At 36.2% G+C, this 26,232-nt stretch overlaps 1 long non-coding RNA gene across 1 annotated transcript in view; it reads right to left on the bottom strand.

Annotated features, from left to right (window-relative positions):
• Nucleotides 1-12,288: 12,288 nt before the first annotated feature.
• Nucleotides 12,289-26,232, bottom strand: part of LOC117201598 (uncharacterized) — an 81,924-nt gene continuing 67,980 nt past the window's right edge. Inside the window, exons 7-8 of the long non-coding RNA XR_007477691.1 lie at nucleotides 21,536-25,575; nucleotides 12,289-18,747 (exon numbers count right to left, since the gene is read on the bottom strand). This is a non-coding gene — a long non-coding RNA (uncharacterized LOC117201598). The remainder of the gene's footprint in view (nucleotides 18,748-21,535; nucleotides 25,576-26,232) is intronic.

Below are 26,232 nucleotides of genomic sequence, written 5' to 3'. Positions count from 1 at the left end.
GGAGAAAAAAAGAGTAATGAAACAAAAGCTAGCTTCAACCCTTCGAAAGACTGTCAAGTAGAGGAATAACAAGACTTATTTTCTAAAGACTAGAAGTTCTATGGAGTTTAGCACCTGTCTTAATTTTAAAAAGACATTTCTGGTAACAACGGAACAGATTGATATTCAAGAATTACTGAAGGCATTCAAGAAGAGGTTGGATGGATATCAGACATATGGTTATAAAAATGATTGCTTCACTGAGTGAGAACTAAGACTATGGGGTTTTTAAGGTCTTTTCAACCCTTGGATTCTATTATTTTAAACACTGCTAACATATTTGCCCAACACTCTAGAGGTCAGGAGTCTTAGTTTTTCTTTTCCTCACTTTTCTTTCCCCCACCCTGCTCCCACTTCCCTCCCACATTGACAGGAGATGCTGACTTGTGCTGGGAGTCACAGGGGCAAATCGCCCTTGAGAACAATGTTAAAAGAGCAGTAAATTCCTCATGATAAAGCCTCCAATTTAAAGAACAGAAGTGACAGAATATAGTGACTTGTCTAATTTACCATAATGTGTTTTGTATTATAATGGCAGGGCAGGGTTCACTTGGCTTGGGATTTGTAAGGGCTTAAGACAAATCAGAAAGAATAAGATGGGCTCAGATTTCTATCACTCATCTGATTACACATTTAGACATGATGCATGCTATCCATCCCTTTCGCTATGCCATCAGTTTCCACACCATCTTACTCAAAAATGGCACAAGACGTTCTCTGATTCACCTTCCCAGACATCCCAGCCCCCTAGCTGAGGAGGCCCTTTGTGTGATCCCCAGTGAGTGTGACATCCTCACCTCTTGTCAGCCCCAGATAGGAAGCAAATATTCTGTAACACCATTCTTTTAGGAACCAGCCAAATAGTATTAGAAACATTGTTACAAATACCAATAACCATTCATCTTCCAGTAAAAATAATAGAATATATATATGTAAAATTCTGGGCAATTTCGATATTTATACTTATTCTACTCAAAGACTTAAGTCCTAGAGAGATGATTCAGATGATTTTCTTATACTACTTAGTCCAAATTCCACTTGTATTTATTGAGTATCTATGTGTTCCAGGCACTGTGCTGTTTTCATTTAGACATCTCATTAACTTTGAGTGAAGAAATTTCTCCCTCTCTGTCCAGGTGAGGAAAATGTAGTTTAACAGATAGTATTTTGCTTTGATCACCCAGCTGCCCAGAGGTAGAGCTGGGAAACAGCCTAAGGTTTCCTGACTCTAAGAGGCACAGAATTTTGTAAATGCCTTCATATGTAATTACGCAAACGACCTGTAGGGCTTCATGATGATAACATGAACACGCCCACATCAGCCTGTAAAACAGATGGGACCTGAGTTGAGTTATTCCCTTCCTGAGACAGGCATGTTAAACTACAGTCCAAGATACTCAATTGGGACAGGACAAATGAAGGATTCAAAGTCATGTTTCTGCAGAGTTCTTCTCCATGCTGTGAAGTATTAAGGAAAACAATGCATCTCAATAGTGACAAACCCCAAATACCTCTGATTGCTTACAATGTCTTGCTTTACACAATGTACATTGTAATTAATTTTTATCAACATAGAGAATCTTTATTTTTTTAAATTTATTTTATTGAAGTATAGTGGATTTACAATGTTGTGTTAATTTCTACTGTACAGCAAAGTGATTCAGATATATATATATATATATATCCTTTTTCATATTCTTTTCCATTATGGTTTATCACAGGATACTGAATACAGTTCCCTGTGCTATACAGTGGGACCTTGTTGTTAAAGAATCTTTCTTTGTTAATCATTAAAATCAACTGAATGAGTTATATTTCAAATGAGTCTATTAGTAGAAAAAAAGCACTCATTAAAATAGAAGTCTGAAAATGGAGACAGACAACGTTGGCCACGAAAGAAGAAAGAACAGGTGTTTGATCTTCTCCCACACTCCATCAGAGTGGAATATGGAAGAGCTCTTGTTTTTGTGGACATGTGCTAAAGAAAACAGAAAAATCCAGCCAAGTTGTGCAGTGAGTTTCATGAATATATGGAGAAATGTTTACTTGTCTTGAATTGAGGGTGGAATTCTAGTCCCCTTAGACAATCAGCCAGATTTTAGAGCTCATTTGTATTGTCTAATCATTCTCTCTTCTGGGAACATTCTAATTTAGCTAAAACCAGGATTTGGATTTGGCCTAGCTATAAATTAAAAGAATACTACATGGCTATGCAGCTCTGCTCAAGAGTTTATTTGCTCTTACATTAAAAAATAACTCAAGTTACTCTCAATGGATTCATTAAAAACCTGATTTCTCCACTTTATAGCTATTTTGTCTGGCAGATGGGATCTGGTTTTTTCCTTATGCTGCATTTTTCGAACTAAGTGTATATGGTGAGATAACAGTATACTCTCCCGCCAACAAAAAAGCCACATGAATATTTCAATAAAATTGCATTATTTGGCATCTACTGTCCACATATGTTCATTTGGCTATTGCTTGTCCAAGCCAATTATAGCCACAAGGGGAATGAGTGTTTGAAATTTAAACAAGGAGCTCTAAATTTTCTAAGAGAGGAGGTCTCCTGACAGGTAGATCAGTCTCTAATTCATTTTTAATGAAGTTGACAATTCCATAAATCATTGTTTCCCTCCCATTATCTGCCAGCTTCTGTGCTGCAGAAGCCTGAAAAGAAAACTTCTTTATACTTTTGGGTGGCGGGTGGTTAGGACGAGGTTAGACTCTTTGAATGAGCTTTTAAGGATAAATAACTTCACCATGCAGAGAATAAAGAGTATTTCAAGCAGAGAAAATGGCATGAAGGTGTGATGGGTTCAAGGGTAGAGCAAGGATGTAGAAACATAAGTCGGAGGGCATGGTAGAGATGTTGGATTTGTTGGTACACTCAAAGAGACATCATCAAAAGTTTTAAGATAAAGAATGTTAAGTTCCATCTCTATGAATCCTGAGAAATGGAGTATTACATGCCCACAGATATGAAGAGAAAACCCGATTCCTCTTTCCAGTAAAGAATGTCTGTAAGGTCTGAAGTTAAGTGGACAGATAAATAGGGGCAAGAGATATTTGGAAATATTGTTGTCAGTTAAAAAACAAAATATGTAATACCTAAGTTAAATCACCCTAGGGATTTTTTTTTTCATTCTGATTTTTAAGAATCTGGTTTGTAATTGGGAGAGAACAAGGTACAGATAGAATTAGTGTGAATTTCTTTGTGAAAAGTTAAGGTCACTCAGAGATACCATTTGCTTAATCATTGCTTATACACATATCAAAAAAAAAAATCACACACACATCTTTTTATGTGCCAAAAATGGTAGTGGTTGAAAATGTGACTAAATCTACATGTGTTGATCTGGAGTATGAACCCACTCTCGTTTAGCTTTGCCAAAATTTTATTACTTTCTCAAATTCTCAGCTATAGATCTTCATCCTATATGGTAGTGCTTGAGAACTGCACGCATAATATAGACAAGAACTTGGCCTCCAGAATCAAGCAAACCTGAGCTCTGTCTGCTTATGAGCCCTATGACCTCAGCAAGTGATTAGATTCCTTTAGGTCTTAACTTTCTCAACTGTTAAAAAGAAAAATCAGATGCAAACTCGTATCTACCAAATAATTATTGTGAAGATTAAGTAAATGCTTGAAAAATGCTTACTGTGGTGTCTGGTGTATATTAAGAACTTGATAAATGTCATTAGCCAATTATATAATTATTATCATTACCCAAAGATAAACACAGATAATCAGCTTGAGAAGAAACATCTGTAGAAACCACTTTATCTGTACAGCGAGCCAGCTGATTCACCGCATTTTGCTTGATTAAATAATAATGAAAAGGATAATAATAACATACATATAATACTTCAGTGTTTAAGGATATTCCCTCATGGACAAATAATTTGGCACCAACTCTGTGAGTTAGAAAAGATAAAATATTCTTACTGTTTACAAAGAAGAAAAAAAAGAAATCAGGATATAACATACAAGAGAAAAAAAATCTATAAAAGCCAGAATAGAACAAGGAGATTAGGGGGAGAGGAAAACCTCTTAAAGAGATTAATGTGTCACAAAAACCCTTTCAAATAACCAGAGTGGAAAAAGCACCGTGTCAGCCAGTTAATTGACATTGTCAAATCGACTCATGGGGATCTAACAAACGTCAGACTTATTTAACATTTTTTTAATTGCTAGCTATTGATTTACATATTTATTTTTTATTTATTTTTGTATTTATGTAGGTATATTTTTATTTATTTAACATTTTTATCGGCGTTCGTTCCAAAATTAATATTTCAGTTATATTTATGACTCTTAACACATACATTATTGCAGAGCAAATGCATCATCAAAACATTTGTTCAAAATAAGCACCATTTTTATAATATGCATTTGTTTAAAAAAGTACATTATTGAGTGAATTTTTATGTTCTCTATTTTTCAAAATTATATATTCACAGATTGAAATGTAGTCACTGTCTTTACCTACTATTTAGATTATTAATCAACAAACCATAATATAGACTTTGGAGCAATAGTTCTCAAACTATACAATGGTGGGCTGAAAACTTGGAGAATGGTTCCATTGCTTAGTTGAATATGGCCAATCTTTCTTCCAATTCACATTTGATTAGATTTTTTAACAGTTTGACCAATAAGTTTTCCTTTAAAAAACTGATGTCTGATAATTGTTGAGTCTGACAAAGTGAATGTCCAAGTATCATAAAATACGTATAGAAAGGTGGCTGTGCCTAATTGGACAGTTAATAAATGTGGTCATATATATTCATGTCTAAGCTTTTTGCACCATGTACCTATAACAGAGTTATAGTTTCTCTAAGAAGCACTGATTCCAACTCATTAATATGATCAAATATCCTAATAATTCATATTCTACCTTGATCACCATGACATGCAGATGCTTCCTGATCAAATTTGGTAACCATTGCTTTAGAAGTATACACATATTCAGATTACTCATTTTTATTTAATTATTCTAAATTTCCTTGAATATATCTTTGTTGAGTAAGTAAAATATAAGGCAGTACTCTTGGTTAGTTAAAATTATGTGGAATAGATTCATTGTTATCACTGTGGTTTCCATTGCAAGTGCTCTCACACTAATGGAAAAAAAAAGTTAATGCAACTTTTCCTTATGGCTACAGGTGGAGGTATTACTAACAATGTTTCTCAGAGGTTTCTTTGGCACTTACATAATAAACTTAAAGAATTACATATTTATTTTTATTTTTGTATTTATGTAGGTATTTATTTATTTAACATCTTTATTGGAGTATAATTGCTAAGAATTACATATTTAAACTTAAATGTTTGTGTGGATTGAATCTAGGAATTGTGCTTATCATTCATTATAGAAATTGATAGCTGTGGTTAATTAAGATATTGTTATATGTAGGCTAAACTGTCTTTTAAACATATAAAATATAAGGTTTGAATAATATATGCCAAAGACAATATAAAAATGTTTAAAATTCACAGGGCAGTGAAATCATTACAGGACTATGAACTTCTCCTTGGCTTCAATTCCTTATATCTGTATGAAACTACTGCTCCCAGATATAGCATCAATATCTAATAAATGGTGACACTGAAGGTTGGGAAGCTCTATGACACCAAAGCTAGAATTCAAAGGAATTTCTGTAAAGCAAAGTTCTCTGACTCTCCTAAGCCAGAAGAATTTTTCATATGTCTTGGAAAAGGCAGAATCAAAAGGCAAAAGATGAAAGACATAAGACGGGAGATAAGAGGTGAAAAAGTTTTGGTCCTGTGATTCTCGGTTTCCTTGCCTAAGAAAAAAAGACTAGGGGAGCTTTAAGGTCTTTTCCAATTCTGAGCTTCTATGATTCCAAGTATACAAAATTCTCTATTCCAGAAGTGTTGTGCCCTTGTTTTGCTTGGTTATCTAACACATCATACAGCTAGGTTATGGTATCTCATATTACGAATGGAAGATGTATTTTAGCCTGAACCGGTATGAATTGTGATTCATATGGGATTGCAATTTATTAATTTTTAAATTTTAATAAGTATATACATAAAGTCACATAGAACTGGAGGTGTTTACAAGTGAGGAAGATGATTTTTCTCAATACTACAGCCTATACATTTATTTGTAATAATTTGGAATGTTTAATGGAGTTTTAACAGAAAGTGTCTAAACTATATAATCCAGATGGAAATTCTCCACAACTTTTCACCACCATCAGCATAAACAGGTCTGTGTGTGTGTGTGTGTGTGTGTGTGTGTGTGTGTGTGTAGAATTGGGGTTAATTTATGTTAAACTTTTAATAAATGGTATGATGACCATTAGTGAAGAATAATAGATCATAATAACTCTAGTATCACTAGAGTCCACATACTTCAATTATGATATGACAACTTATGTAACCGTTTGGCAATTCTCAAAAAGAAATTATGTTCATTCCAGTGTGCTATTAAACATTCTTGCTTTGGAATTTTTAACACATTTATATTAATCCCCATGGGTTGTTCAAAATATGGTATATAAAACTACTATAAAATGCCCAGATGTTAGCAAAACCTTAGCCTTTTATTTTCTAACATATATTTCTGTATAACTTTTATAATATTTCTTTTAAAAAGAATACAATTTATTTCACATCTTCCTAATTGTCCTTAATGTTTAAAAAAGCATTTACTCAATTTCTCATATTAATTAGACAAACAAGAAAGGCAGAACTCTTTAAGAGTTTCATCAACATCTTACTTCACATTTCAAAGCTCTATTTTGAGAAATACTGGCTCATAGCAGATCTGTGGGAAACTATAAACTAATATAGGCCTTGCTTAGAATCCTCTCAAGCAGTTACTAGAAACACCATAAAATTGTGTGATCAGGATATCCAGACCAAGCATGATTTTGAGGACTCACTCAAGTATACATGTATTCTCATTTTTCACAAATGGTGCTTCTTTGGACACTTGTTTTTCAAAACGCTCCTAAAAAAGGAACTACCTAGGGCTTCCCTGGTGGCGCAGTGGTTGAGAGTCTGCCTGCCGATGCAGAGGACACAGGTTCATGCCCCGGTCCGGGAAGTTCCCACATGCCACGGAGCGGCTGGGCCCGTGAGCCATGGCCGCTGAGCCTATGCCTCCGGAGCCTGTGCTCCGCAATGGGAGAGGCCACAACAGTGAGAGGCCCGCGTACCGCAAAAAAAAAAAAAAAAAAAAAACTACCTAGTTAAAAAATTTGGAATTCTTTGCATACTGTGTCTTCCTATTTGAAATTCACAAATCCATAGTAGAGCTCCAAACAAGTATTTCAGTGAAGTATACTATTTAATCTATGTTTAACCCAGAGTTTTATAGTCGTTGGTGTTCTTTTGACTATAAGACTCACGCAATTCTCCTCCCCTTCCCCCCTTTACTCCTTATTAAATACGATTACTTTTTAATTCCATGGAACACTCATTGCTTGAGGCCTCAAGGCCTTGAGAGCCTCTGTACCATTTCCTTGATACTGTGATTGCCTCAAGGCCAGAGTGGCCTCCAGGGAGCAGATATTTAGGAAAAGGGTACACATTTGGGAAATTCATGAGGGTTGTTCAAAACAGAATTACAAATTCAATTAATGTTTCATAGAGCACAATGAGTTTGCTGATTGTCTGATGTTTTTTCAGTATGTTTAGAAACATGGAAAAATGGATGCGCTACAACTGTGATACGCTTAGCAAACAATGACTGCTTTTCTAATTGCACGATCTTTCAGAAAAGTGTAACTGTTTAAAGGTGAAAAATGTCTTTGCTTCAGAAATGCCTAGCAAATAAGAAGAAACTTATAGAAAGCATAATTTCAAATAACCAAATATTCACAAAATATGAAAAAATTCACAAGTGCAGGCAGTATACAATTAAATTATTCAAGTAGACCCACAGCTTGTGCTGAGGACTCTACATGCTACGCAACTGGCATCAAGAAGTTCTTCCTATAAAAAAAGAAATAATGCTTGGTGATTGTGGAACAACAATGTGAAGGTTCTTAATACCACTCAGACACTTAAAATCGTTAAGATGGTAAATTTTACGTTATGTGTATTTTACCAATTTTTTAAAAAAAGAAATTATCTAACCTTCTTCTCTGACATCATTAAAATGGCAAGTATTTTTTAAGGTTTGAGAGAACTACTTGCCTTGTTATGAAACCAGATTCTTAAAAATGTCTAAAAACTTTCCTCTCTCACTGGGAAACACTTATCTTGACCAACAGAGAATGCAGTAGTGGATGCTGAAAGAACATGACATTTTTCAGAATAAGAGAAATATTTCCTTTTTTTCTCTACTTCCACTACCTAAATCTCCATGCCGTTAGAGCTACGATAACAAATTTGAAAGTGGACTTCCTTTTTACATTACAAAAAATAATATAGTTTTCTATAAATGTAAAATGGTATGTCACGAGTTTTTAAAAAATGTTCCGGGCTTCCCTGGTGGTGCAGTGGTTGAGAGTCCGCCTGCGGATGCAGGGGACACGGGTTCGTGCCCTGGTCCGGGAGGATCCCACATGCCGTGGAGTGGCTGGCCCCGTGAGCAATGGTCGCTGAGCTTGCGCGTCCGGAGCCTGTGCTCCGCAACAGGAGAGGCCACAACAGTGAGAGGCCCGCGTACCGCAAAAAAAAAAATTTCATTTCCTGTAGTGGCATTAAGAGTAAAACCTTTCATGTGGATTTTTTAAGGTTAGGTAGAACACATTTGGTTTATCAAAGTGTGTATTAATATAGGAGAAATAACACATTTGTGAGAAATAGACTTAGGAAAGGATTAATGAACTATAAAAGGATTGATGAACTATAAAACTCACTGCAAAGCTAAGAATGTTTAAAAACGTTGTTCTCCTTGGCTAATATCGTATACTAGACTGTAAGTTTATGAGGGCAGGGAACACATCCATCTTGCTCACCACTATTTTTTCATGCCTCCAGTAGTATCTAGTGTTGTAGACAGTAAATATTTCTGAGTGAATTAGTAAATTCAGAAGGGAGTTAAAAAATACAGAAAATTGCTTTTTAGGTAATAGTTAAAAAGTGACGCAAGCAAAGACCATTTTTCAATCAATAAATGATCTGAAATATTACCAGTGGACTATTTGTATATCTAATCAGTTACCAGTTCCATTATTCATCACATACATGCTAAACACTAGCTACCAATTCATCCAAATCTTACAGATGGAATTTTATTCACAAACCAATCTCTACATTTCAAGAGACTAATACTGTCAACACTTAAGCACTTAATATCTAATTCTTCACATGAATCTTTTTGTCTGATGGACTATTGTTGAATTTTTCTCATGAAGTCTGAGCAAAAGAATTATATTTCATAGATATTCTTGCATTCTTTCCAAGAAGAGGAATTATGAAATTTTCTATATATTTTTAAGATATCCAGTGGAAGAATATTAATTAAAATGTTAATGTTTGTCATTTGAATTAATATTCTTCAAAATTTGTGCTATTTGCACATAAACATTAAAATGAGGAGTGATTAAATGGTGTTTCCTATAATCCTGACAAAAGATATAGAGTTGAAAGAGCATGTCAGTATTTGTAAGAATATAGAAAAGAGATATCTACTGCTTTTAAATATATTTCCTAGGCCTTAATTATTGGTTTTTGTGTTTTTTGATTTAGAAAAACTAAAATATAAGCAGAAAGAGTAGAACATAGTTTCCACATGATTAGCAAAAAGAGTCAAAACTTTGGAATCGCTTTGAAATCTACTTTAAAAGCTCAGCTTCTTTGATTTTTTTTTTCTGTTATAGAACCATGAAAAGTTATTTCAACTGAATTGCATACATAACTCCTAGAGTGTAGACAGTTGCTATTATTTGTTCACTTCATCAAAATGCTTTTTTAAATTATTGCTACATTTGTATTACCGGGTCCTGGAGAAACCAAGGTGAAAGAGGCCCAGGAGAAGCCAAAACCTCTTTGCTATTTCTAACAAAGGAAATGCCATTCTTGCCACTAACTCTTCGAATTATTTCCAAGTTCTTTAAAAATAATTTAACCTGTGTCAAATAGCTGTCTCATCTGGAAAACTAGATAAATGAACGTAGAAGTTAGAAAGAGTAAGGGGAAAGTTAGGTGTTAAATTGAAATGGTATATCCCAGGCTTTTTTGATGGAAACTTTTTAGATGGAAATTAGCCAGCGCACTTCTATACATCTGCTCACTTTTCTTTAAACTTGAGCTATATTATCACAGAAAAGCATAGTAATCCCCACTCTGATGTTGTATTTCAAATGAGAGAGACTGAAACATCACAGCATAGGCACCTTTGAAAAGGGGTATTATGCATGGATGAATTTCTTTTGGGATCAGCATGTCTACATTTAAAGGGCAGATTATATAGGGAGGGAAAGTAGAAGGAATAATATAACGTATTTCTACCCAATGACAATGATTCTCATTTGACGTTGGACTTTAAAGAGGACATGAATGGACTTGAGGTTATGGGGAGGGGGAAGGGTAAACTGGGACGAAGTGAGAGAGTAGCATTGACATATATACCCTACCAAATGTAAAATAGATAGTTAGTGGGAAGCAGCCACCATAACACAGGGAGATCAGCTCGATGCTTTGTGACCACTTAGAGGCCTGGGATAGGGAGTGTGGGAGGGAGACACAAGAAGGGGGGGATATGGGGATATATGTATACATATAACTGATTCACTTTGTTATACAGCAGAAACTAACACAACATTGTAAAGCAATTATACTCCAGTAAAGATTTTAAAAAAATAAATAAAGAGGACATGCCTATTAAATCATGCTTCATTTTAAACAACAGTTGAATTTTTTTAAATTTTGTGCAAATTATATCTTGGTAGCCAAATTACACTTTATTGTACCTGAATAGCTGTTGACATGTAGAAAGCTCAGGTAAATCCTTATAGTAGTAAAACATATGCTGTATTTATTTATTCAGAAATGTGGGTCATTGTATACTATTTTCTTAATTTAAAGCATTTTAACATGCCAGTTATTTAAAAAATGAATCTTAAAATTCTGTTATATGATTTTGCAAGGAAATTCTATTTTATACTTTTCCATCTGTTAAATTATTTAAGATTAACATTTATTATATGCTGGTCCATGAATGAAATGTCATTGCCTACAATGATTTTTAGACATCTACTAGTGTCCTCAAAGAGAAGAACTGGAATATTTTTAGAACAGATGACTTACCACATGACTATTAACTTTTGTAGAGTCGTACTTAAGATTCTTCAAGGTGACTAAAAGTAAAATGGAAACCTTCTGGATTTTAAATATTTTTCTGTTTTCTTTTTTGATATGAAAGGGAAACCTATACCAATTTTGTAAAGAAAAGGGGCTACAGTAACTTGCATTGGTTCCTGTTGACTGGTATAACAATGAAAGTGAAATTCACTTTGTCTAAAGGGTCACGTGATTGTGCAAATACAGGTTTATGCTATGACTTTGCCTTCCCACTCTCATAGTTAGTTTTAGAGCTTGGGGTGGAAAAGAGGATGAAGGGAGATAACATATGGAACATCTGCCATTTGCCAAGAATCATGTTTAACAGTTTACATATGGCTTCTCATTTATAAAGAGTTAAGCAGTATATAAGAAAAAAATTCAACCTAAAGAAATCTCTTACTTTTTTTTCGTGCCAAATTCTTGTCTGTCTTACTGGTGATAACAACATCTCTAGTAAGGAAGAGAAACCTGGTGTCTTGCTTTTCTTCCCTGTTTGCAGTCATTGTTTTTTTTAAGTCTTGAAATGAAGGGAGTCCAGTGGTGGATGGCAGCCCAAGAAAGAATGCTGCTTTTATATATCTTATTGTCTTTGCAGGTCAGATGAGGATAGCTGAGAGAAGCTTGAAAAATAAAAGGTAAGGAAAATGAGCAAATATTGAGAATAAAGCATAGTTTTCCATTGATGGGATAAAAATAATTTAAATATAAACAAAAAACTTTAATTTCAAATACTGTAGATAGAGAATAGAAAAGGATAAGCTGATTGCAGCTTTTTTAAGACTGAAGCAAATTTATAAGTAATCTCTTAGGAAGTTATCTAATCAAGTCCTTCATATTATTTAATAACATTAAATTTGACATGGTATGCTATACCATGATATGGTATGCTATACCATATCATGGTATACCATGATATGGTATGCTATACCATACCATAGCATACCATGATATGGTATGCTATACCATAAATTTGATATAGGTATGCTATATCTCTGTTAAATGTGCTGAGATATAGGAAGATAAATGTTAAGTAAAGCTCAGAAACTCTACTGAATTGATAACACTAAGTACTTTTCATAAATCCTTTAGTCAAGTCTATCTTAAATAGATTTTGATTTAAAACTACTCTAGGCAGTATATAAGTCAAATATCTAGTCATATAATTTCAGTATTCTCTATGTTTATCCCAATAAAGCATGGATAACATGAGTAACAACATTTCCAATCAAGAAAATTTTTGTCCTCTAAAGTGAATTAACCAGTCGTCTGAAATTTTAAACACGTATAAACCAGTTGAGAGCAAAAAATACAATCATATTTATTGCTGTGTCTTTCTGGGGCTCATCACAGGGCTTATGCTTACAAATGTTGTAGAGTTGACCTAAACGATGAACAATTTGGGTCAAGATTACAGTGTAGATTAAAATCCTCCTTCCAGTCAGGCCCTACTCCATGGGAAATTTGTGTCCCTCAGAGCAGGCTAAGCACTTGCCTTGATCACTTCTACTCACTTTTTCTTCCTGTCTGCTGACCAGTGATTGGGAGAACACCACTAAACATTTTGATGATTCATTGTAAGTCTGCACGTCATACTTCTACCCTGATATTTATGTGGCTAAAGTCTGAATAGCCTCCCACACCAAAAGTCATGTTTGAAATACAACGCATTAACAATCTGAAGCTGACTTAGCTGTGAAGCAGGATACCGAGGACACATAGATGAAATTCTAGACATTTCTCAAGAGGATCCAGCTACTTAATGGCCACTGAGGTCTTCAGTAAATAGGTGTGAATATTTCAGTGCAGTCCAACCTGAACTGAAAAGCAGTTCTTACTTCCAAATTTAAATACCTCCTGTGCATATAAAAAGTTTCATTTATTAGTCCAAAATGTTACTACGATTTGGGATCTTGAAAAAACATTCTCATTTTCTTGGGCATGTTATGCAGCAAAAGGAAGTTGGGAAGGGTAGGCTAGAGAATGGAACTTATGCTTGGAGGCCATAAAGTTGAGACGTCCTGTTTTTCACCTCACAACAGGCGAGGCTGGGCTGAAGACGGTTGAGTAAGTACATTTCCCTGCCAAAGTTAAGATGATGAACCATGGGTGAACCTCAGCAAAATGCTATTCGTCCACTGAGAAGCTGTTAGTGTTTGGCTATTGAGGATTGTCCACACCATATTCCTCTCAGGTTGGACCCATTCTCTTGGGGGGTGGGGGGCAAGTGCAGCTCCCATTGAGAGGGTCACAGTGAGCTGTGTGGACACACTGGCACTTCAGAGAGCAGTTGGGTCCGTACTGGCCTGACCTGCATTCTGTGAGGGAAAAATAAAAATAAAGCCAATTCAAATATGCTTTCCTATCATACAGTCTTTTTACTACTATGTCTTGGATTGCAATAGGATAAGGACAGGCTTGTAAAGAATTCTGGTTAACCATTGGTATCTTTTTCCCATGCTAGAATGTTATATAAGAAAAGTAAGGACTTTAATGGAAAACGGGAGGAGGCTGGGGAGGCAAGGAAGTTAGTGGCAAAATCAAAAAGACGAGAAGACAGGACAGCAACTTATATTTTTAAAGTGCCTTCTCAGAATTAGATTATTCAATAGCAGTGCATTGTGAGGGACACACAGAAAATGGATTAGCTGTCTTGAGACCAGAAAAAGGCGAAACTCACCCTGAATACACAATATGTGAAGTTTGTCTTTAGGTTGAAAACACAATTATTTGTGCTTATGTTGCTGAAAAGGAAATGACTTTAAATTCAACTCTTTCATCTCTTAAAATACGTCAAAAGGGCCATAGATCCCCTGTGTAAAATACTACTATATGTACTAAAGGGTTATAACTATCTTTAAGTTGAATTGCATTGTGATTGCAACCAGTAGAGAAATGAAGAAAAGGAATTAAAAAGTGTTAGCTTTATCAAAACAATGAAATGTGGACTAAAAGGGGCCCCCTCAAACATCACACCCCTGCCTGTGCATTTGGTCTTAGTCTGATATCCAGCAGAGAATTAGCAGAGAATTAACAGGTTCTGTTTCTGAAGGATTGTGAGGTTGGGAAGAAAGCCAAGCCCAGCCCCTGGAAACAGAAAATGGTTTCACATTTCCTAGGCAGTCAGGCAAGACTGGGAAATAACTCAATTTACCAATGTTTAAGGACCAGAGAAACTTAACTTTGCAATAATAACAGTCAGCTAGCCCTACGCCATTTTTCAAAATGGGTTCCTAATACATTATCTTAATTGGTTCTAACAAACACCTTTGAGGTAGGAGAGGCAGTGAGGTAAGCTCTCTCATTCTAGAAAGAGATGAACTGAGGTTTGGAATGTCTTAAGGGACCTTCTCAAACGTTAGATCTCTGGTAAATGACAGAGCTGGATTTCTAAATTCTCATCTAGTGCTCATTCCTCATTTTGCACTACGATGTGGAAAGACACAAGATATCAAGCATATGTAGAAGAAAGCCCAAATCAGGAAGTGGAAGTGGAAAATTTAGAGATATTGATATAAATATAAAGATACAGGTACGAGAGCAAATTCTGAGTCTGAGCAAATTTTGTTAAACATTTCTTTATTGCCTCAAAATTCTCTTTGCTGGATTGGAGAGTCACCCTGAATATTCCACGAGCAGTGGATGTTTATCTGATTTTATTTTTCTTTCTCAGATAATGAAGGTAGGTTACAGTGTGGTCTAGCTCTCATCTTAATTAACTAGTTATATTTTAAATGTGAGATAAATGGAAAATATATCAATTTTGCAATTAATTTTTTTACAGAGTTTCAGTGTGAGCCAACAGTAATTCAATTCCTTCCTAAATCAAGGAACTACAGGTAGGTAAAAGGAACTTTGGAGGTGATGCCAATACTGCTCTGAAATGAATCTTCTCTTTAAATCATCAAACTTTATGAAAGTAAAAAAAAAAAAACTATGTGTCATTTCAAATTTAACCTAACATAACCACCTGTGCCCAGTGTGTGGGAGAATTACTTAGTTTGGTGGTAAGACCTAGTTTTCTTGTTTGAAAAAGAGTTATGAGTCAGGTTCTCTACTGAGCAGTTCAGAATCTGATTTTAATTTACAAAATTACCACATTTTCATGTTAATAACGATGTGTATTCAAGACATCTGTTTGAATGTCTGCAAATGTTAATTTACCAAGGGGGTGGGGAAGTCATCCAATAAAAAGCTGCTACATTCTTTTACGAATTAATATTATGGCGGTTTAATAGGTTCTTTACCAGAGTTCAAATTAAAATGAGGTCTTTTATCTTTATAGTGCCTGCATAGACACAGCTGTTCACAGTTAATATCGCAGATGAACTGTGCTTAATTGAAAATAAAAATGCAAATAAAAGAGCCTGCGGTATGCCTGTGTAGGCCATGGGTACCCCAAAGAGCTCACGACAAGAGAGGCCTTGAGGTGCCCACCTAGAATGGACATGTTTACATAGCAGCCACTGTCACGTGGCAATTTACTTGTGGATGAAAGAGACTATGTGGTAGCAAATTTAGTCCACAGAAATTCCATAGAGTGAGGCTTTAATTTTCGGCCTGTCTATAAGCTCTCCTGGTTTTGTGGCTAGTTTTATGTCATTGCTAACTGTTGTCCGATAGAACCTTCTGCAATGACGAAAATGTTCTGTGCTGAGCTATCCAATACTGTAGCCACTAGCTGTGTGTGGCCACTGAGCACTTGAAATGTCATGTGAGACTGAGGAGGTGAATTTTTGCCTCTCACTGTTGTGGCCTCTCCCGTTGCGGAGCACAGGCTCCGGACGTGCAGGCTCAGCGGCCATGGCTCACGGGCCCAGCCGCTCCGCGGCATGGGGGATCCTCCCGGACTGGGGCACGAACCCGTGTCCCCTGCATCGGCAGGCGGACTCTCAAGCACTGCGCCACCAGGGAAGCCCAAGGTGAATTTTAAATTAAACTAAATTTAAATTAAGTAGCACGTGTGGTTAATGGACAATGCAGACTGACAACCGAAAAGTCCTATCCCTTTCTTTTCCTTGGGAGGCAGTACAATGGGGATGTTAAAAAGTCTAGCTCTGGGCCCAGATTGCTTGTTTCAAATCCCCAAGCTCCAACATACTAGCTGTGTAACCTTGGGCAAGTTACTTAACCTTTTTGTGCTTCAGCTCCCAGCTTCCTCATCTATAAAATGGGTATGGTGATAATAGTAAAGGCGCCTAGTATAAATGAAAATGCCTGGCATATAATATGCATTCAGTACATATTACTGGTTTTCTTAAGGATTTAAATGCAAGCACCAATGCTATAAGCACTGCCTTTACTGAGTGTTTCATTGGTGACAAGTTACCGTGGCTTCACCAAGATGCCATGTGGATGTTTATTCTGACAGATTTAGTTTAGATTTCACAAAGTTCAAATATTTCTGTCTACTGTGATTCCATGAAGAATGTGGAGAAGGAAAGCAAAACTTCCCTCGACAAAAATTTGCTGAAGGCTATCATGTGCTAGACTTGGTTCTAAACGTTTTTGATAAAAGACAAGTAAACATGGATGTGACTCTCAGGAAACTTGTAGTGCAGTGAAACACAAGAATTAGAGACTTTAATGAAGCAGCTTTGCAGAAAAGAAATGTCAGCATCAAGAAGCTCCTGAGTTGGAAGATCCTAAAGGATTCCGAGTCGCTACTCATAACGCCTTCGCCTTATCCTATAAGTCTACCCAAAAGGGAAGAAGGAGGGGTAGGAAGGAATACAAGACTCTTAATGAGCCTCTGGAGGTTTCTTATTCTGGACTAGATGCAGATATTTACATACATACATAGATACAGTATTGTCCCAGTTACTGGGCGGCAGGAGCTTTTCTCTTTCACAATCACAAAGTTGATGGCAATTGTCTCCAAATATTCCAGGCGAACACTACCCAGGAAAGAGAAACGCTGAAAAATTAACTCCTTGAGCTGTCAGTGATGCACCTAAATTGAGATTAAAGATACAATTTCTGGGGGCTTCCCTGGTGGCGCAGTGGTTAAGAGTCCGCCTACCGATGCAGGGGACGCGGGTTCGTGCCCCAGTCCGGGAAGATCCCACATGCCGCGGAGCAGCTGGGCCCGTGAGCCATGGCCGCTGAGCCTGCGCTTCCGGAGCCTGTGCTCCGCAACGGGAGAGGCCACAACAGTGAGAGGCCCGCGTGCCGCAAAAAAAAAAAAAAAAAAAGATACAATTTCCACAAGAGCAAAGTGGGATGATAAAGTGAGATTGATTGGTCAGAAGAAGAGAGGAAATTTTTGGAATTCTCAGAAAGAAGCTTCATTTTATACACGGTTTCACACTTGGGCCTTAAAGTTGAGCTACTTCAACATCGGTTTGTACCAGTTAAGAATGTATGTAAGCTTTTTGAAGACAGGAATTTAAGGAATGAGACTGAGTGGCCCAGCCAAGTGTATTGCTTTAAATAGTTTTCCTTAAAATGTTATTTATTTACTGTCTATTTCTCCAGAAGACGGTAAGCTTCACTATGTTCCCAGAATTTAACACAGAACAGGCACATAATAGATGCACATTGTATCGAATCACTAAATAATAAATGAATAAGTGAATAAAGGATGGACAAGAGTCACTACATGTAAAGTTCTAGTGACATGAGGACACTGTATGGGACTAATTTATAGCTCCTTTTTATGGTAAGAACTTTGATTCAAAGTCAAATTACCACTATCATTATATTATCATTATCGTTATTGGAGTTGTAACCGTATATACACAAGAGCAAACATAATATAGATTAAAATGGGACTTGGAGTTCTTTACTGAGAACGATGTGGTTTGGCATTGTTTTGAATGGACCAGGGCTTCATAATATTTTATTTCAAACTGAGTAGCCCAAATTCTCACCTCTATATCTTCATCCACATTCATGGCTGCCGTTACTTCTACTGATAAATGCCTAATTCACATCTTTAAATATTTTTCATAAAGCCCTCGAATCTGTTTCAGTACCACTGAACCCAATGCATGTCATTCTTTAAAAGGCATTTAATGAAATATTTCTCATTTAGAGTAGAATCTTTGTCCATTGAAGACTACTTTCGTAGTGTTTTGACATATTAAATAGTTTCATTTAGGGCAAAATAAAAATTTTGACCAATCAGCAACAAAATCAAGACTCATTATACTGTCTGTAGAGTGAATTCCTGTCACTTTAATGTCCAAATCAGAAGCTCAGGTGATTATTCCATGGTTCAGATTCGGGTTTACACGTTTGCCCTCAGATGGAAAGACCTCACAGTCACACAGAATTCCCACATTCAACGCTTAAAAACACCCTGGTTATACCTTTTTCACATTGGCTACCGTGGAAACCTGCTGGGCAAATGCATTGTCCAACTGCTGCATCACAGTTGGCTCTGTTTTTGCAGTCACAGATGTGAGCACAATTCAAACCATAAAATCCAGGAAGGCATGCTAGAAAATGAAAATGTCAAAATGCTATTTTGGATTTAAGAATAAATACGGAGAAAATTAAAGGATATGCTCTAGGTCACGTCTTTATCAGGACCAAAGAAGGAGAGAAGAGCACAGAATTGAAAAGCAAGACAAAATTACATGGAGAAGCATATTGACAATAATACATTTATCATGCAGAGATGCGAATATATCAGTGCCATTCTCTACAACTAGTCTAGAGAAGTCCATAAGAAAATTTTAAATATCTTCAAGTAGGTAAAATTTATTTGCTAGAATGTGTTATAATCTGACAAAGACTTCATCAAAACCCTCTAATAACCTAAACACCTAAAATAGCAATGTTTTCTAACTTCAGATCCAGGCTAAATTTAGTGCGAATTTAAAATTCTTAAAATAGCTAAGAGAGTATTTGTGGAAGGTGATTCACGCAGCTCTTGATATTTAAAGTCCTGGAATGGATGACAGAAGTGGGTGTGAGGGAGACAGGAGAAGAAAAGGAGAGATAAAGGAAATAGAAGACAGAGAATATGATGCATATGTAGTAGGTTAACATCTTACGAAGAAGTTATGTTTTAAAGTCAGTGAAATTTAATCTCTGAAAATTTTCCTTAGATAGCCTATAGAGTATGATATAGAACTGCTTCTTAGTAAGTCCAGTATAACATGCTTTTCCTCCATGGTTGGAGAAGATCAGTACTTTTGTGTCTGAACATCAGAAGTAATTGGTTTAGATTTACAGCCTATGTCATCCAAGCAAATGCATTTCTTGGAATGCTAAAATTGTCCTCTGCCCAGGGAGATGCTCACCCTGAGGGACATAGGTGAGAGCTAAGTTTGACTGCAGTCAAAGGATTCCCATTCCCTACCTTGAGTTTTTGCTAGGGCTGTGGTCACCACTCACCATTGGGAACAGAAGGGGCATGCAATTTCCTCACCCTTCAATTATCCACTCTCTCTTGCTCTCTCTTGCTCTCCCTCTCACTCCTGCTCTCTCCTCTTTCTTTCTCTCTCTGTGTCTCCTGATCCCCCCAACCTAGAGTTGGATTTGCCTAGGCTTCATGTGTGTGACACTTCTTCAGCATGAATGGAGCTACTCAGGACAGATTTAACATTAGGAAAAACTCACATTCAGAGAGCAGAAAAATGAGATAAAACCAAAAGAGATGAGGATGAGGAAAATATATCAAATATCTAATTTGATATACATTATTTTATATAATATACAGTCTTCCATTTTCTAACCTCATTTTAACTCAAAAAAATGAATAATAAAGGAAGATTCAGTGCAGGGTTTCTTCTGTTCATTGTTATATAATCATCGTTGACAATACATAAAAAAATCAAATCTCCTTTATCTCCCCTATTTGAATTATATATAAAAACGAGCTCATAAAGTTTGGCTTGCTCCAAGTTTCCATTTGTCTAAATAATACTATCATTCTTCCAGGTCCCCTGTCTTAGAACTTTAGAGTTATCTTGGATTCCTACATCTTCCTCATTTACATGTCCAAATCGATTGCCAAATACAGTCAATTGTTCTTCCAAGATATTTTTCTGTTCATTCATTTACATTTTGATCCCAGAAGAGATTTTTGAAATCCTAGACTATCACTACAGCTTCCTACATGGACACAACAAATGCTTCCTTTTCCTAACAGTTAATAATGTATCCACTTTAGAGATTTCTTTCACCAAAGTGATGTCCTTTGCTCAAAATTTTACTTGCTACCCTACTGCATGTAAGATGAAATTTATGGGGCTTGAATAGATATTTTTCCATCTTTGGTATCTCTAATTCCAATTTTGAAAACAAAATGAACAAAAACTTCCATACTCCCTAACCCAAGAAACATCAGAGTAGTTGGCAAGAATTCTAAACCTGGAAAGGATTAGTAGGATTTGTTTCTGTGAAATATGTTTTCTAGAGCCTAAAGACAGGTTGAAACAAGTGGAAACAATTTAAAATATTGTTAATATCACTACAGAGGCTTTATAAATTCTTTACTTCTAAGTAATTCATGTTCATCACGTTTTTACAACATGCCTCAGTGCTAAATGCTTACATGTATCTTCTTATTTGTTCCTCATGATAACCTTTTAAGGCAGGTGTTATTATCATCCCCATTCTATAGATGAGGAAACTGAAACTTACAGAAGTTTTGTTTATACATATTTTATATGGTAGAGCCAGGCCGTATACAACTAATTCTGGAGATTAAACTCTCATATCTTAATTTCTGTGTGTTGTCCATCAGGGCTCTCTGATGTCAAAGACAAATTATTGCATAATTCTTCTTTTTCCCAATTTAGTTGAAAACATTGAGTCCAAATGAAGAAGTGATATAAATAAATATATTCAAAGGAAACTTGAAGGCAGATCTTTTAGAGTTAAGCCTAGGTTAACATGAAATAAATAAGCAGCTTCTTTGTCTATATTGTGTCTAAAGGCAGCCAGGGGAAGGAGAATGATTTCATTCAAAAAGACTAACAGCTGACTCCACTGTGTGTGTCTGCCCGTATCTACTCTAGATAATCATAGAACCATAGAAATTTTTTTGAACGACTATTCCAAAAAGAATAAAGAAGTCCAATTACTTCATCATGCCAGTTGTCAACACCCACAACTTAAATTAGAGCTATAAAATACATTGCAAGAATATACATTAAACTATTGTTTATCTAATTTGATAGAATGTGAATGTATTATGTCTATGATTTAAAAAATAGTTTTTAAAGCTTAAAATATATCAACACCATAATATGCCCACTCATTTTCTTGGTTTACCATGTTCGCAGTCTCTTCCATAATAACCTGTGAGGCACTCACAGCTTCTAGAAAACCTGCTGCAAATTCCACTGTTCTGACACTTGCAATTAAAATGGCAACCCAGAGCCTGATAACCAGGAAAACATTCTGAAAAAGAAACCACTCAAGCAATAATTCTAGTTAAGACAATTGCATTTGTAATGAGTTTGAAGACAGAAATAAACAGTAGCATTAATAAAAAAAATAAAGGCAGACAAATCATTAGCCAGTGTAATCAAGAAAAAAGAGAAAAAGCACAAATACACACAATTTTTAAAAAATGTCAAATGATCATCAAAAGGAGTAAGTCTGAAAAGTATATGAATAAATATAAAAACCTAAATGAAATGGAAAAGTTATAGAAGACAACTTACCAAATTGGCCTAATTTGAGGCAGAAAAACTAGACAGGCTAACTATAATAGAAAAACAATAGAGAAAATAGTAAAATCGCTCCAATTAAAAAAAATTCCACCCGTCCTAGGTTTCACGGGTAAATCCTACAACCTTTTACAATTCAGATCATCACCTTATTACTTATACCATTCCAGAGCATTGAAAAGGAAGGAAAATTTCAAATACTTTTTTTTTATGTTAGTATAACATCAATTCCAAAACCTGAAAAAAATGCATAAAAAAACTACAGCTCAATTTTACTTAAGAATATCAATGCCAAATTTATTTAAAAAGTACACAGAAGCCAACAACATATTATAAAGTAATATATCACAACTAAATAGTATTTATTTCAAGAATGAAAGGTCATGTAATATTACAAAAATTTCATTGATAAATCCATCATATTTATCAACCTAAAGAGAAAAATCATATTATTAATCTCATAAATGCAGAAGAAACATCTGAACGATAATTAAAAATTAGTAAAAATACTGAATAAATTAAAAATTAATAGCTATATCATAATACGAATATGAAAATCGAATGTTTTACTTATTGGGGGACACATAGCTTGAACAAATGGAAGGATAAACAATGTTTATTCTTGAATGAAATGAGTTAATATCAGAAATATGTTAATTCTCCTTAAAAGAGTAGACACAGAGGACAGCAAAACAGTGGGAAGAAACCTGATTTTTTTTTTTTTTTTTTGCATCTAGACGATTTGACTATAAATTTCATTTGGAAGGACAAACAAGAACAGCACCAGGAAATCCCTGAAAAAGAAGAGCAATGAAGGGCAGCTAGCCCTGCCAGGACAAATACATATAATAAAGACTTCATAATAAAAATATTATTGCATTTTCACATAAATAGACAGATCAATAGAACAGAGCATCCAGAACTATACCTAACTGCATATAAATGTTTAGTATTTGATGAAGCCTGCATCTTTAATCAGTGGGGAAGATAGACTTGTAAAACCTGCATTATGACAAGTGAAAAGCCACATAAGGGGGGAAATGGATCTATTCCTCACACCATACACCAGGAAAAATATTTTAAATTGATCAGAGAATTGAATGTCAAAAATGGTATCATAGAAGTATTAAAAGAAAACCTGGTTGAATTCCTCTAAAACCTGAGAATGGGGACTCCATGCCTAATTATGACTCAAAATTTTAAAATACAGAGGAAAGATATATTTTATAAAAACAAAAAAAAAGTCTTTTGAATCATGCAGAATCTATAATCCAAAGATGCTCTTAATGAAGCACATCTCCTAGGATTCACACCCTTGCGTCATCAATTCCCTTGTGGAATCTGGGCTAAACCCATAACTGGCTGTATCCAAGAGTATGCGGTGGAAATGTTATATCATTTCCAAGCCATAGGAAGACCTGAAAACTTTTGGTTTAAGAAGTCAGCTGTCGGGCTTCCCTGGTGGCACAGTGGTTAAGAATCTTCCTGCCAATGCAGGGGACACGGGTTCGAGCCCTGGTCCGGGAAGATCCCACATGCCATGGAGCAACTAAGCCCATGTGCCACAACTACTGAGCCTGCTCTCTAGAGCTCGCGAGCCACAACTACTGAGCTCGCGTGCCACAACTACTGAAGTCTGCACGCCTAGAGCCTGTGCTCTGCAACAAGAGAAGCCACTGCAATGAGAAGCCTGTGCAGTGCAAGGAAGAGTAGCCCCCACTCGCTGCAACTAGAGAAAGCCTGCACAGAGCAATGAAAGCCCAACACAGCCAAAAAAAAAAAAAAAAGTCAGCTGTCATGTTAGAAACCCAATTATCCTGTTGGAAAAAAAAAAAGCCATGCAGGGATGGTAGTGGTCAAGATGGTGGAATAAAAAAGACCCCGAGCTCACCTCCTCCTATGGGCACACAAAAAATACAACTATTTACAGTACAAATAGACAATTTATAGAAAAAGGTCCTTACCCATTAAAGAGGATGCTAAACTTTATTCATAATAATAAAAATGAAAATTAAAACTCCACTAATACAACATTTCTCACCAAAATTTTGATAATATACTCTTTTGATTCCCTTGTGAGGAAACAGGCATTCTATATGTTGTTTATGAGGATGCAATATGGTACAATCCCACATGAAAGAAAATCTGTCAGTATGTTGCAAAACTACATTTGTACTTACCCCCCCCCATGACTCAGTAACTCTTGTATGTGTTTGAAATATTCCATAATAAAGAGTTTAAATGATAGAATCAAAAGTTAAAATATCCCACAACCCCAAATGCTAGAATTATCCAACTCTGAATTAGAAACAAAAACAACATGAACACATCTATTCTAAACACACTGCTATGCCTCTGATTTAGGAGTCCCAAATATCACAAAATTGATAGGAGCTGTTTCCGATGAATTAGGGAGGATATCCATGTTTTTAAAAATTCTGTGAAAAATGGTCTTTAATGTTGGATTTAGAAGGGCTGTCATTTCAAAGTGTCACCATACTCACTTTCAGATGGGAAACTCAGGGAGCGGTTGTGAACCTCTCCAAGGCACAGAGCATGGTCAGCAGAGCAGAGATTAGCCTAAGGGTTATCCACCCCCAGTGCAAGGTGCTTTCGCCTGTGCCATGCTGCCGAGTTTCATGACGGTCAAATTAGCGGCAAAGGATGGTGGGTACTCACACTCACTGTGAGAGTATGTTAGGGCCGCAGGTCTAAAGAGCCATAGCCCCCAAAGTTGGAACCATCTAGGTAAAATTCACTGTGGGTTATGTTTTACTCAGGGCACCCCAAGTTTAGGTCCCAAGCACAGTGTTCTCACCCATGCTCCGCCTCACTGCTTTTTCTCAATATTCTGCAAAAACACACCACTACCTCCCACAATAGCGTGCTCTAACTATGGTGCATGCTTTTCAGTGTTGTACAAAATTATCAACTGTGGTTCCAAAAGAAAACATTAGAACAACTCTTGATCTTTATCTTTATCCATTCATTATCAATTTAAACCTTTATAAGGTACATATTAGTGGAGAAGCACATGAATGTCACTTCTAAATAAAAGTACATTTATGGTGGTGCATGATTAAATTTCTCCCAATGAGGTGCAGTTTGGAGACCTCTGCTCCCAGAATCCTGCACTTCACTTCTTGCAGCTGGGTCCACTCCTGATGTGAACTGGCTCTGCCCAGGGCCCTGCATCCTCCATCCCGCCTGCCTCAAGAACTGGCTGGGGGGGGAGTGGGATTCAGGTCTCAAAGGAGCTCTTTCACATGAATACTATTTCAATTACTTAAGAGTTTTAAGAGTTTTCATGTGGTATTCCAGTAACAAGGTAAAAAAAATCAATCAGTATTAACATAACATTATTTTTATTGGAAATGCAATCATAATTATAAACAACTTGTATAAACTTATTGGAAAAGAGCTCCTTCACAGGTCCGTACTATACTTTATCAACCAATGGCACTATGCTGTAGATTTTTATTGAATGAAAGAAAGTAGTAATCAACTTACCTTTTTCACAATAATTTCCTGTCCAGCCAAGGGCACAGGTACAGCTTCCATCCACAGGATTGCAAAGGCCACCATTTTTACAGGTACATTTTAGCTCACAGTTTGGGCCATACCTCGTTGGGGGACATCCTGTAGTAAAAATTTTAAAAATCAAACAATAAAAATGTCACACAGCAAACATTTTTCTCTGTTTCAGTAAGTAATCTTCAGGAAGAAATCTATATAGCCAAACCATTTTTTTTTTTTTTAGAAGATGTTGGGGGTAGTAGTTTATTAATTAATTTATTTATTTTTGCTGTGTTGCGTCTTTCATTTCTGTGTGAGGGCTTTTTCTAGTTGTGGCAAGCGGGGGCCACTCTTTATCGCGGTGCGCGGGCCTCTCACTATCGCAGCCTCTCTTGTCACGGAGCACAGGCTCCAGATGCGCAGGCTCAGTAGTTGTGGCTCACAGGCCCAGTTGCTCCGCGGCATGTGGGATCCTCCCAGACCAGGGCTCGAACCCGTGTCCCCTGCATTGGCAGGCAGATTCTCAACCACTGCGCCACCAGGAAAGCCCTCGCCAAACCATTTTTTTAAATGCTCAAATTAAAACAAACAACTACTCAGATGTATCCTTAGGGTAGTAAGCACATCACAGTCTTTCATTCATATTTTTATTCACTCCATAAATATTTATTGAGCTCATAACTATGTGCCTGGTATACTTCAGGAATTGGAGATGCCCCATGGATAGAGATCAACCTTAGAGTAGTGATGGGAGATTTGATGTATTTAATCTCATAATTG

This window comes from Orcinus orca, chromosome 5, assembly GCF_937001465.1.
Source record: "Orcinus orca chromosome 5, mOrcOrc1.1, whole genome shotgun sequence".
Lineage (NCBI taxonomy): Eukaryota > Metazoa > Chordata > Mammalia > Artiodactyla > Delphinidae > Orcinus > Orcinus orca.
This window is presented reverse-complemented; position numbering and strand designations above follow the sequence as displayed.